At 36.8% G+C, this 12,916-nt stretch overlaps 1 long non-coding RNA gene across 1 annotated transcript in view; it reads right to left on the bottom strand.

Moving 5' to 3' along the window:
• The window catches only part of LOC129501844 (uncharacterized), a 59,322-nt gene extending 47,050 nt beyond the window's left edge, over nt 1-12,272 (bottom strand). Inside the window, exons 1-2 of the long non-coding RNA XR_008662830.1 lie at nt 12,203-12,272; nt 4,991-5,065 (exon numbers count right to left, since the gene is read on the bottom strand). This is a non-coding gene — a long non-coding RNA (uncharacterized LOC129501844). The remainder of the gene's footprint in view (nt 1-4,990; nt 5,066-12,202) is intronic.
• Nucleotides 12,273-12,916: the final 644 nt, after the last annotated feature.

Raw genomic sequence — 12,916 nt, 5'->3', positions numbered from 1 at the left:
GAAATAACAGTCCAAGAAAGTCATCAGACTTTTCTTTCTAAGTTGTTTTGAAAGATTATCTTCAAAGCGATGCAATTAGGAAATAATTTTTGTTAATTCCTTCTCTCAAAAACACCTGGCAAGTTTATATTAATGATAAGTTTCTTGTCTGAAATCTAATTCTTTGTCTTTCATAACCTGTATACATTCTGTTGGGTCCTTGATTGTGAACTGGTAGAAAGAGTAAAAAGTAGCCAACAGTCCCAGGTCACATTGTCCAGAGGGGATAAGTTTCTCAGACCAAATCCATGCTTTAGTCATTGTTCTAGGGATCTAAATGGATGGGCAAAGGTAAGACAGTGGGAACCTTTGGGCAGAATTTAACTGTGGCAATTAAAGGAAATTTTGTTCCTAAGTGCTAAAAGAGTGTGTCCATACCGGAGCTGCCAGTCACAGAGATGCAGAGTTATTTTCTAGTAACCCTGAGAGAGTAGACTTACGTGGATGTATTTGCCAGGTTTAGAGCAGCAGGAACAACCTCAGATCTCATTTACTGACATGGAAGAAGGCTCTAAGAGTCTGCCATCTTGTTAAGGATTGGCTTAAAAACTAGTCTGGTGTATTAGTTCTATTGATTTAAGAATTTGTCTGGCATTTTTACCTGGTTCCTGAGAGGTAGCTTATAAATCTCTGGAATTCCCAGAGTGATAAGAGTGTGTTTGTTATTTATGGCAGGCCCCTAAATAGTTTGTGGTAATGAGATAGACTCAAGATGGAGGCTGGCCACAACCAGAAAGACTGAACATGTAATTAGAGGGCTATAGCTTTGAGTCACAGGATATCAACCAGACCTCCAGGGAGAGGAGAGAGGCTGAAGACTGAGTTCAATCACATAGCCAATGATTCAATCAATCATGTTCATTTAGTGGAATCCCAATAAAACTCTGGACAGCAACACTTGAAGGCACTTCCCTGTTAGCAATATTCTGTGCATGTTGTTATACAATGATGTGCTGGGAGAGTGTTACATCCTGGTTTCTCAAGGAGATGACACTGGAAGCTTTATGTTGGAACCCTCTCAGGTCTCACACTATATACCTCTTCTTTTGTCTGGTTATGATTTGTATCTTTTTTTTTTTTACTATAATAAAACTGTTACCATAAGTATAGTGCCTTCCTGAGTTCTGTGAGTTCCTAGAGAGAATTACCAAAAATAAAGGGATAGTGGAAACTTCAGATTTGTCAATTGTTCAGGAGTCAGGTACCCAGGGCTGATAGTCTAACTTCAGGTAGTCACCATAAGGATTACTGCAAGTAGTCAGAACGGAGCCTATAATTGCAGTAGTTGCCTCTGGAGTGAGAATGGGCTAAGATGGCCAAAGAAGATTGGGATTTGTGTATCCAGATGACTGAGAAGTTATCTTGTCTCTCTGAGGTAACAAGAATTTTATTCAACTTTCTAATCATATGTAATTTGTATGTATATAGTCAATATTTCTTATTAAATCATGTTCAAAGCAAATGTTCAACGTATCAAATAATTATTTGTTAATAACTACTATACATATAATAATTATTTTAATTTTTATCTTTCAAATGTTTGAAAAAGAAAAAAATATTTACCAGTTGTATACTATATATACATTATTTACCTGGTCTTCTTTTTTTTGTTTGTTTTTTTTGTCCATATCCAACATTCTGTGCTCTGTTCTGTGCAATAGCGACTAGATGTCTGGAAACTACAATTACCAGCCACCCTTCCCAGCTCGCTTTCTTTTACATTCTGGCAATGAGAGGTAGTGGAAAGTGATAAAGTGAAAGGAAAAAATATATTTTCCTTTTTTTCTTTCTTTTTTTTAGGCATTAACTCTGACAGTGGCAGAAATAACAGCAAAGATACAGGCTCCTCTACGGCAGGACGGACTCAATTTCCACTCGGGTTCTTGTTGTAGAGTTGGTGGGGGCAAGGGGTGCTTCAGATTACAGAACAGTGTCCTTGGACTCTGAATCCATTGCTAGAGCTACACACTTGGGGATTTTGCAGTGTTAGCTGTGGTATAAGCTCCTGGTTTTGGGCTACCTGGGTAGCTCAGTGGTTGAGCGTCTGCCTTTGGCTCAGGTCATGATCCCCGGGTCCTGGGATAGAGTCTTACATGGGGCTCCCTGTGCTTCTTCCTCTGCCTATGTCTCTGCCTCTCTCTCTGTGTCTCTCATGAATAAATAAATAAAATCTTAAAAAAAAAAAGAACTTCAATATATGGATGGGGATGGGGACAGGGACACAAACATTCAATCCATAAAATAATGAAACTCAATTCATAGACTTTAAACCAGGGAATCATGGCTAGCTTAGTTAAATACAATAAATAAGAAAAAAATCAAGAATGATTTTAGTAGTTGTTAGAAAATAGTATTCCATACTTTTTATGATCTACTTTACAGCTTTAGCCCTCTTAAAATAATAAAATAGGAATTGTCACTTTTATGCTGATTTCAGTGTTAGTAAGTTCTGTTCCAAATTTAAGTTGTTTTAAATTATGGGAGCATCTCTTACTTCTTGCCTCTATTTTGTAGTTGATATTCAAATTGGGAACAAGGTATGTTTACATAGCATCCAGATTAAAGTATTAAAAATCTTTTCTCAAAAGAAAAGTTGTCTACTTCTATATATCCAGATGTTTGTATTATATAAATAACACAACTATTGATTATTTTTTAATCCAGCTATTTGGTAACACATGAACACAATCCTATTCCTTGCATTGCTTTACACCTCAGTTTTCTTGTTTATAATATTTGAGTCTGTTCAGTGTTTATCAGTAAAATAAGGCCAAAATATACAAATTATTTTAGAAATTTTTTGGAAAAGCTCAAATGCAAGTTGTCACTAAAATATCATCGTTAGAGGTGTAATTTTTATTTTTAATATTTTAAAAAAACTTGAACAATTAACTACAATCATATATCATATATTCATTCCTTTAATCTGGTAACCTTATTCCTGGTAACTTATATGAAGAAAAAAAAGTAAATTGAAAGATATTCTATACTTATGAAGAACTTTGTCTTCTACTTGAACAAGGAATCTAAATGTTTAAAGTAGAATGTGATCTGATAAGTTAAGCACATAACAGAATGATTACTGTATAATTATGACCATATAAAAGCACAGAAAAATAGATTTGACGTAATGTGAAATGCAAAAGCAGAACATATGTTATGCACAATCAGAAGGAACTTCAAAACAGACATATACATTTTGACAGGTTAGCATGCAAAATGAAAATAAGATTTTAGATGGCTGAATTATGTTTTTGTTTTTAAAATAATCAATTTTGTTCATACTTCACTTTAATTTAAATAAAATGCTTCCTTCAAGTTAAAATGCTTCATTTGGAAAGGCACTGAAATGATGGGTAAGGCTGTAAACCAGAGAGGACTTTAAAGTTTGTTGCTGGAGGTAGAATAAGTCTAAAAACCAAAAAATCTTTTTGACTACACTTAAATAACAAAATCTGGGGGTGGGGGGGGGGAGAATGTTGGGACTAAGGTCAAAAAGGAGCATTTTTTTCTCATTTCATGTTTATTCTAGTTAAGAATAAAGGCTGAGGAGATAGATAAATGGAGATAAAATCATCAGCTTAATTACTAAAAAATTGACTGGACAGCGTGGCTTTAGATTTGGTCCAAGAAGGCTTGCTTCTTCCTACTAGTCCAATTCCTTAGTGTAGAAACTTGAGATACAGCACTGAATGGCCAAGTTAGGAGAGATACACTTAATAGGGTGCCTGGATAGCTAAGTGGGTTAAGCATCTGCCTTTGGCTCAGGTCATGATCCCAGGGTCCTGAGACTGAGACCCGCATTGTGCTCCCTGCTCAGCAGGGAGTTTTCTTCTCCCCTTCCCTATGCTCATGCTCTTTCTCTGGCTCTGTCTCAAATAAATACACAAAAAAAAATTTTTTTAAAGGACAGATGCACTTACCAGGACTGTATACTGTCTAAAAATGGAAAAGGATGGATGAAGAGAAGAAATTCCCCAGAGAAGAGCTTGAACTTTTTTCCCAGATCTTGTCCACGCATCTCAAACACTGACTAGGGTTCATCACCCTAGTGCAGATTTCTCTTTCCTCCTGTGACACTTTCATCGGGCACAATCAGATGCAAAACAAGTACTGTACACATTTTTACTTTATTGTAAAGCTAGGAATGAAGTTGTGAAAGGAAAAAAAATGCCAGGATGAATTTTTTCTCTGGAAGCTTAATTTTACAAAATTTTTCCAGTGAGACAAAAATATCTTTAAATATGAGTGTTTGTGCAGGGTTGAATCTAGAGTGAGGTGAGTAAGCCACTTGCCTTTTGAGCTATAAATGTAAAGGGCTGCCCCCCAAAATCAATAATCAATACAAATAACATTTTTTGCAATATTCAAATCATGATGAATAATATATTAAAATGTTAAAGAAGGCAAGATCTGATTTTTCCTCTTGCCTCAGGCTCCATTATGGTTTGGCATGTCACTGACTTGTTGATTATAATTAACATATTTTAAAAGAATATTTTTCAATTTTTTTTAAATGTAAGGAACTTAAATTCTAGAGTTAAGTCTGAAAAGCCTAAAAAATGTTTTAAAAACTCTGAAAGTCTGAAGTTTTAAAAATTTGGTTGGTCATTCTTGTTAGCAAGAATTGAAAGCCAAAGGTAATACTCTTATGACTCTATAGCAAGAAATAATTTCAGGCCCAGAAATTTAGAGCACACAGTATTTTTACAAGGTCAAATCCTTCTCGAAGTTCTATAAAGCATCTTTGTTATTCACCAAAAACCCATACTGAACACCATGTGCTGCTGGTGCTGAGGGTACATTTCAATTTTTCTTAGACTTCAAAAATGCACTTTCAGTCCAGTGCTATTGCATCACAAAGAGAAACCTGGAGGATTCAGCTCCTCTAACAATGTATTTAGAAACAACCTTTTTTTTTTTTCCTACTTTATAAGATGAAAAAACTTACCAATTCTTTTCTATATGCCAAAGAAGCTCCTGGGGTCTTAAAGGCGAAGTGCTTTGAGCTCCTGAACTCTTTTGACTGTAAACCAAAGGATAAAGAGTTAATGCTGTCTTCCTCTCTGCTGTATTCCAAAACAGGTTTAGCACAGTCTGTTGTGAAGTGACCCTTGGTCAGAAGACCAGCATTTAATACCAACTCTGTTTCTTGGTGATTCTGGTGATTCTGTGACTTTGATCAGGATAATTAATCTCTTCGGGCCTCAGTTTCCTTACTGATAAAGCACAGTAAGGTGTTAGAAGAATTTGTTGAGTAAATTCAGGTTTAAACAAATAAAGTCATTGTTATAAACTGTCATTTCACATAGTACAGGAACTGGCAATTTTTTTCTGTAAAGGACAAGATAGTAAATATTTTAGGCTTTGCAAGCCATATGGCCTCTATCACAACTACTCAGCTGCAGTGCAAAATCACCACAGAGAATATGTGAATGAATAGGCATGGCTTTGTTCCAATAAAACTTTACAGAAACAGGCGGTGGTCCAGATTTGGCCCGTAGGCCATAGTTATGCCAATTCCTGACCTGGGACAATGTAGTATGGATTTAGGCACTTAGAATCTTTTCATGTTAAAGATCACTAGACTCTAAACTCTATGAGAACAAGAACTCCTCTTTATGTTCATCATTGGCTCCCTAAGAGCTTAGTTAGAGTTTTGAACTTTTTCAGGAAATGTTGGCTTCTCAGCTCAGAGCAGTGCCTGGCATTTAACAACTGATTAAAAAATAAGATAGATATCTTTTTTATCTAAAAATCTGTGATAAGCCTTTTTACCATATACCCATTCTTTCCACACCTGTTTTCACACAATAGACAACTCTTCTGGAGTGTCAACTTTTTCCTCTCAGCATAAGATCAGTGATAGAGATAGTGCTACAACTATTAAAAAAGAAAAGGTACATGATCTGGATTTCATGTTATTTATGCCCAAGACCATAAAAAATGTTAAGGCCCATGGGAATAAACATCATATATCACTGTGGTTTATTAGAAGCAAAGGGATTATGAATGACTTCTGTGATAGCTCCCTAACAAAACCATATTATAGGCATGATACTATTTGGACCTTGTGAAACATATGCTTAATATATAATTTTAATGGAAACATGCCATATGTCATCAGGCATTTCTTCTTTTCCTCGACATCCTCTGCCTTTTTATTCTTTGCATTCTTTCTTATGAATACTTTTTCTCTGGGTATGGTGTTTCTGACGTTATTAAACATATTCAGGAGAGACTGCATCTAAAACCTGGATTGAACCCAAAGGCTAGTCTTGTCACCAAGTAGAGATACCATTCACTGACAATTCTGCTTTTGGTGGATCTGTTAATCTGTAGGGAAAGATGTGAGGCTTTCTACACTATTATGTATAGAAAGCTTTTAAAAGAATAAAAATGTGTAGAAAACAATGAAAAAGTAGAGCTTAATGTAGAGTTTTTTACTTTTTCAAGAATTTTTTAAAAATACATGTAACCCTACACAAATGTATTTTAATTTCAGATTATAGAAAAATATATACTTAGGAGGTTGTGATTCTAAGAAAATGATGCAATTTTAATTTGAAAAATAAGGTAAATGTTAATCAAGCAAAATATGACATAGGTTCTATAAACCTAGCCCAAGAATCTTATAAAAATAGATGATTTTTCAGTTTTATTTATTTACATATCAAAAAATTAAAGCATGTTTATTATATCAAAGCTCTGTGCTTGGACCTGGGAAGACCACAGGTAGGTGGTCTTTACCTACAAAGATTCATTTGAAAGTATCCCAACATTGAAAGAACTTGCCATGTAGTCTAGGAAGCAGACTACATACAGATTACCCAGGGAAGTAAGTAAGGAAGCAAGGGTGAGGCAAGAAAGAAGCAGTTTTATTAAGGTGACTGGATATGGGCCAAGTGTAAAGAGGCCAAGCTTTGAGGTTTCAGTTTGGAGTGTTGTGATTACAGAGAGGAAGATAAAACTTCAAATTTCATCCTAACACATGGTTTACTGGTAAAGAGCTCCAGTAGGCCTTTGGCCAAAAGAGCAGGGTATTTAGAGACACTACTGTTAGGTATTACTGCTAAAGGAGAATATCAACAAAAATACTAATATCCAGATTGGAAATAGAATTCAAGAGGGATCACCTTTTCTTTTTCTGGTGTATTTTTATCTGCGTTGTGATAAAATCAAATGCAATATACTATTTTCTACAGGGGGCAGTGTTTAGACTGTTCATTTCTGACATACATTAACCTGTATCTTAAAATTGTATTTAGTGGCCAGACTTAGAAAGTTCTATTCAAATCTGTAAAAGGCTTAGGTATTGCCTAAGCTGCTAGTTCAAAACTTGGAAGTCCTCAATCTTAGAGATGCTCTGGAAAATTGTCCATATATCCTAATATTTACTACCAGAGGGAAAGGATGTATTTGTTATTTTTGCTCTGAGTTCAAATGGTGCATAATTAATTAAACTAGCCCGTGCTTCGAAACGCTTCAAAATTGTTGTAGTCATAAGGTTTGGTATTGCACCTTTAGCTCAAGGTCATTCCAAAACCATATTGTGTGTGAATTAGTGACCAGGTAGATGCAGAGCAAAAGTGTGCAAAGAGATTGGAAAATGGTTCTCTTCACGTGAGATTAGAATGGGGATTTTATTAGCAGAATAAAAGAAAATCCAAATATACATAGAATCTTCACATTAAGAGGACTTAGAACAGGCTGTGTGATGGTTTGCAGGGCCCTAAATGATAATGGTGCATTTTTATACAGTTTTCCATGACAATGCAAGATGATACTGATTGTAAGTTACCAGTGAAGAAACATATATATTTCTTTCTTTGGGCTATTTGCCTATCCTTTTCCTGAAATGCCAGTTTGGGGCATTTCACGCAAGTACAAGGCTAGAAAGATAATAAAAACCAAATGAGAGCTTGGCACATTTCTCAACTGTAATGAAACCAGAGTAATTGAGAGAGTCAGCAAATCACAGTTATCAATCAAATTGTGAAGGTGGTGGGTACAGATGCCAGACCTGATTCGCTGTTGTGGTCCAGAGAACCTGTTTTGTTTTGTTATTGATTATTTTTGTTTAATGTTGCATTATTCCTGAAAACAGGACAACACACATTGTCCCAACCAGGACATACTTATATTTCAACTTGAGAGGTGGGTCAAAGGTCACAGGACAGGGTCAATTTTTAAAAGGAATCTGCATAGCAAATATCTGATCCTAAAAGTGTTAAAAAAGCAGATGAGCTAATTGCAAATATAAGTAAAAAGAAAACAGGCACTTCAATTAGTGCATCAGTTAATCTGGATAGATTGAAAACTCACATCCCACTCAACTCTAAAATTAATCTTCTCTGATAATGGAAGAGATGTCATTGCAGTGATTTCAGAAATAATGAATTTACCAAGAAATTTAATAAAAGGATAAATCCCAGAACTTGGCATTTAAAAAGAAAATACTGTTGCTCTTGAATTTTCATTTACCTTCTTTTCCCCTCCTTCACTTGATCTTGCTTTTATCTAGAAAACACAATTATCTTTTCTCTTTTCTTCCTTTTTTTATCTAGATAAAAGACCGTTTCTGGTATTCAGACTGGATTCTTAACAAAAGCAGTTTTTCTCTAATTCTGAATTTTAAAAATGTAAGATTTTTTTTTTTTTGCTCCAAACATTTTACTAAATATAAATGTTGACAGCCGAGTCACCCAAGTCTTGATTCTTATCATTTAATTTCCAATGAGAAAAGGAACTGGCTTTAAAGAACGTTTAAGGGAAAGAACAGTTGCTTCTCTCCTACTGATAAAAATTTCAGCACTATAGGCAAGTTCCCTTGATGCTAATATAGATATGGTGGGCCCAACAGACAGGTGGAGTTGGCAAATAAATGTTCATTTCTTCTTTTTATGACTCAATGTTATCATGAGGGAAATCGAGAACATTTCCACAACACAGCTGTGTGGGATTCTCCGGCTCGTCTATCAAGATCACGCAAAGTCTTTTACTCCCCTGCAGTTTGGCAACCAGTGCAGATCTGAGTAGGAGATAGAAGATTACTCTCAAGTTCTGGGCTCCGCAGGAAATGCAAGTTGTGTTTTCAGAATCACCGCCTCCATATCAATTCAAGAGTCTCTGGCGCTGCTTGTAGGCTGCTCTGGCTTATAGAGGCTTACAGTGGTAAGACTGGCTAAGATAAAAGAGTCGGTGTTTGCATCCCCACTCCAGCTCCTGGACAAGTCATTTTCCAGCATGTACTCCTGTACCTCTGGTGAAAGGAAACTCACCCTTTTCCAGAGAGATTTTTCTGTTTTTAATGACCTCTAATTTTTAGATGTGCTTTCATTGCATTTATTCTTAAACCTAGCCAAAATACAATTTTTACTTACTATTCCTAAGTTTATACTTCAAGGGCATCCATAAGAAATGGGTTATTTTTTTTAATACAAAAACAGTTTTACATTTTTGAAAGTAGCCATCATGTTCTTCAGGATGGTGTTCTGATTATTCTAAGAACTTTTGAAACAGGGTCATGAGTCTTTTCTGCTTTGGACAGAGTGATTTGTCCCAACACGCAAAGTGTGATCATACCATCAAGGGGTAAAAGGGCTTATTAGCTTGGCCAACCCAATGACCAGAGTTTGTCCTCGTTGGTTCAATTCTTCCTCGGATCCCAGCGAATATCAGCAAGAGAAATCAAAGATGCTGCAGGCCATTCTTAGGAATCATACTTGCCTCTGGAAGCATCACAGTACAGACAAAGAGTAATAATTCATACTTCTAAATTCCTCCAGAAAGAAGGACTTCAGAGAGAGAGAAAAAAAAATACCCTAAATAAAAAGCCAAACGTGTCATCTTCTCTTACCAGGCAATGACCAGACTCAGATATTGTGAGCATCCTTTTACCGCCTTCACCTTGCTGTATCCAGTGAGTTGTAGTTTCTCTGCTCCCTCCATTCTTGTCCCTCAGGCCCCATGGCTAAGTTAAAGCCTTAGACTTACAATTTGGTGAGGCCTTCCTGGCATCTAGCTCAACCCCACACTGAGCTTGAATTTCCTCTAAGTTTCCTTAGCCTCCAATGCAGCCAAATCAAGAGAGCAGGAGCAACAGAGGATGGGACATTCAACGCACTGAAAATCTTATACTAAGTCCAGAGTGGACCCTACTCTGTTTCCAAATATTCTTGCACAAGGAAACAAAGACGCAATTATTGCCAGGTCCAAGTTTTCAAGAGAAGCAGAAAACCATTTTTTTTAAAGATTTTATTTATTTATTCATGAGAGGCACAGAGAGAGAGGCAGAGACACAGGCAGAGGGAGAAGCAGGCTCCATGCAGGGTGCCCAACATGGGACTCGATCCCGGGACTCCAGGATCACGCCCTGGGCCGAAGGCAGTGTTAAACTGCTAAGCCACAGGGGCTGCCCAAAACCGTATTTTTAAATAAACTTCTTTAATTTTTTAAAAGGTTTTCTTTGTGTGTTTGTTTTTTGAAGTTAGTTCGCCCTCCTAAATATGTCTTCTGGGTGGCTCTAGCCCGTGGGACCTTTGCTCCATAGCTAGATTTTCTCAATTATCTCAATAATTCTTATAATAACCATAAGAGTATTCAAGAGAATATTCTTATATACTAAAAATGGTATAATGAAATATGCAACAACCAGGATACGATGTCAAATAAAACAGTGAAATGTACGCATATCATGAGCAACAATTATAGTTTTAAAACACTGATTTGGAAAAAGAAGACAATTAGAAAACATGAAAATGATGAATTTGCATGGAAAGATGATAGTGATTTAAATCTTTCCTTCTTTTGCCTATAAAACATTTTTCTAAATCTCTCCTAGGAGCCTACATAGCTTCTAGAAAGAAAAAGAAAAATAATATGTCTCAACTATTATATTTTAGTAAGAGGGAAATCAGAACACAAGATTTTATTGAAATTAGAGGAATTTCTTGATATGTTAACTGTCCCTTGTAGCATGTCTGTACTTTTTAGTCATCTTCTTAATGCTAACACATGCTCAAATTACCCTTTCTTCATAATCAATTTTGTTAGAAAAACTAGAAATCTTGTAACATCAAAATGAAGGGAACAGAAGTGGAAAATAAAAATACAGTATTTGTTAATAAAGGTATGAAATAAGGGCAAATCATACACTAGACACAAAATTGATTGGATTCTCTTTCTGTTGGAAGCTGACCTACTCAAAGCTCACTCAAGATACTATTATTATCTCCACATTAGATGAAGAAACTAAGACCTGGCAAGATCAGCCCAATGTCACAAAGCTCTAAGTACCAGGGCCAGGGTCTGCATCCAGGCCATCATCCCTCTAAAGTTGTCATGACTACCTACTGAGTACAAGCCAAACAATTTCAAGTCAAGAATAAAAAAAGCTCTCTGCCAGCCAATAATGCAAAACAAAACAAAATTAGGATTTAGAGCTTTCCTTTTTTTCTTTTTTTTTCCAAAAGTTTGTTTATTTATTCATGAGAGACAAAGAGAGAGAGGCAGAGAAATAGGCAGAGGGAGAAGCAGGCTCCCTGAAGGGGGCCTGATGCAGGACTTGATCCCAGGATCCTGGAGATCAAAGGCAGATGCCCAACCACTGAGCCACCCAGGTGTCCCAGGATTTGGAGCTTTTCTAATATGTCCCTTCTCTCATCAGATTTGTGACATATCATATGGCCAAGCCACCATGAAGTATGGTGTTCCACTCAACACAGTTATGTTTCTGATGAAATTTCTATGCTTTCTTCTATCTCTTCTTTTCCCCCCTCTCTGCACACACTATGTGACAATAACAGTGGCAGATTGTTTTTGAATGTCACAGGTCACTGTACCCTTCCCTGCTGTACCAGAAGCAGTTGGTAAATTCGAAGGACTGTTTTATTTGAGATTTATGAAGACAATATAAAGAACAAATAAGCTACAATCCCATTGTAGTAAATTCGCTGTCACCTGATACAGTGTATGCTGGTTAACTGCATACATGAGGCATGTGTTTTTATTCCACTCTCTTGATATTTTCACATCTGGGGCCTTGCTGCCCTACTGAGGGCTGGCTAATTCCTAGAGATGACAAACAACATACCTGGGAGCAAGTCTTGCATATCAGACTAACCCATCCACAGCCTCCCAAGCCATCCAAGCCTATACATACCTCAACCCTTCTCTCCAATGGGCTCTTTCACTTGGGGTCATTGTTCCTCTGCCTAATCACCTCAGAGCCAGGTACCCTACAACCAGGAACAGTGCTTATGCCCCAGAGCCGGCAGCAATTATTTAAATTAGCCAATCCTAAACCTGCTCACCCTGTTTTGCCTGTCCCTTCTTATGGAAGACACAATAAAGACTCTTGTCCACATTTTCCCCTGATTCCCTCTGCTTCCTGACTGATCCTGGTGCTTCCCTTCATGGTGCTCTTGGCATAGAGTGCCCCCTCCTCTTGGTATCTGTGGATATATCAAGCTTTCTTTTCAATGGCAGTAGTCCCCTAAGCTATTAGCCTACCTATATCTGAATAAAAATAAAATTTACATTTTAAATCACTCCAGAAAGCTTGAGTCTCATGGCAAGGTTCACACACCCTAGAACACTAGGCTTGTTATTATGAGTCTGTTTGTGTTGGGCATTAACAGTGCAGAGTCAGCTATGACTTCAACTGGGGCTTTTACAGCCTGGTTTGGACAATAGCTCATAAATGACTCCACCCATGTTATGGGAGGACGGTTCAGTGCATTTACAATGCATGGAACCCTTTTGTTTGTCATGCAAACGATTAAATACATAAATAAGTTGTGTCAGTGCTTAAAGCACAAGGCAAGGTGAGCACCCTGATATTTCATTAGAGTCTGCCACCTGAATCCGTTGTGCC

The sequence above is a fragment of the Nyctereutes procyonoides genome, unplaced genomic scaffold (genome assembly GCF_905146905.1).
Source record: "Nyctereutes procyonoides isolate TBG_1078 unplaced genomic scaffold, NYPRO_anot_genome, whole genome shotgun sequence".
Classification (NCBI taxonomy): domain Eukaryota; kingdom Metazoa; phylum Chordata; class Mammalia; order Carnivora; family Canidae; genus Nyctereutes; species Nyctereutes procyonoides.
This window is presented reverse-complemented; position numbering and strand designations above follow the sequence as displayed.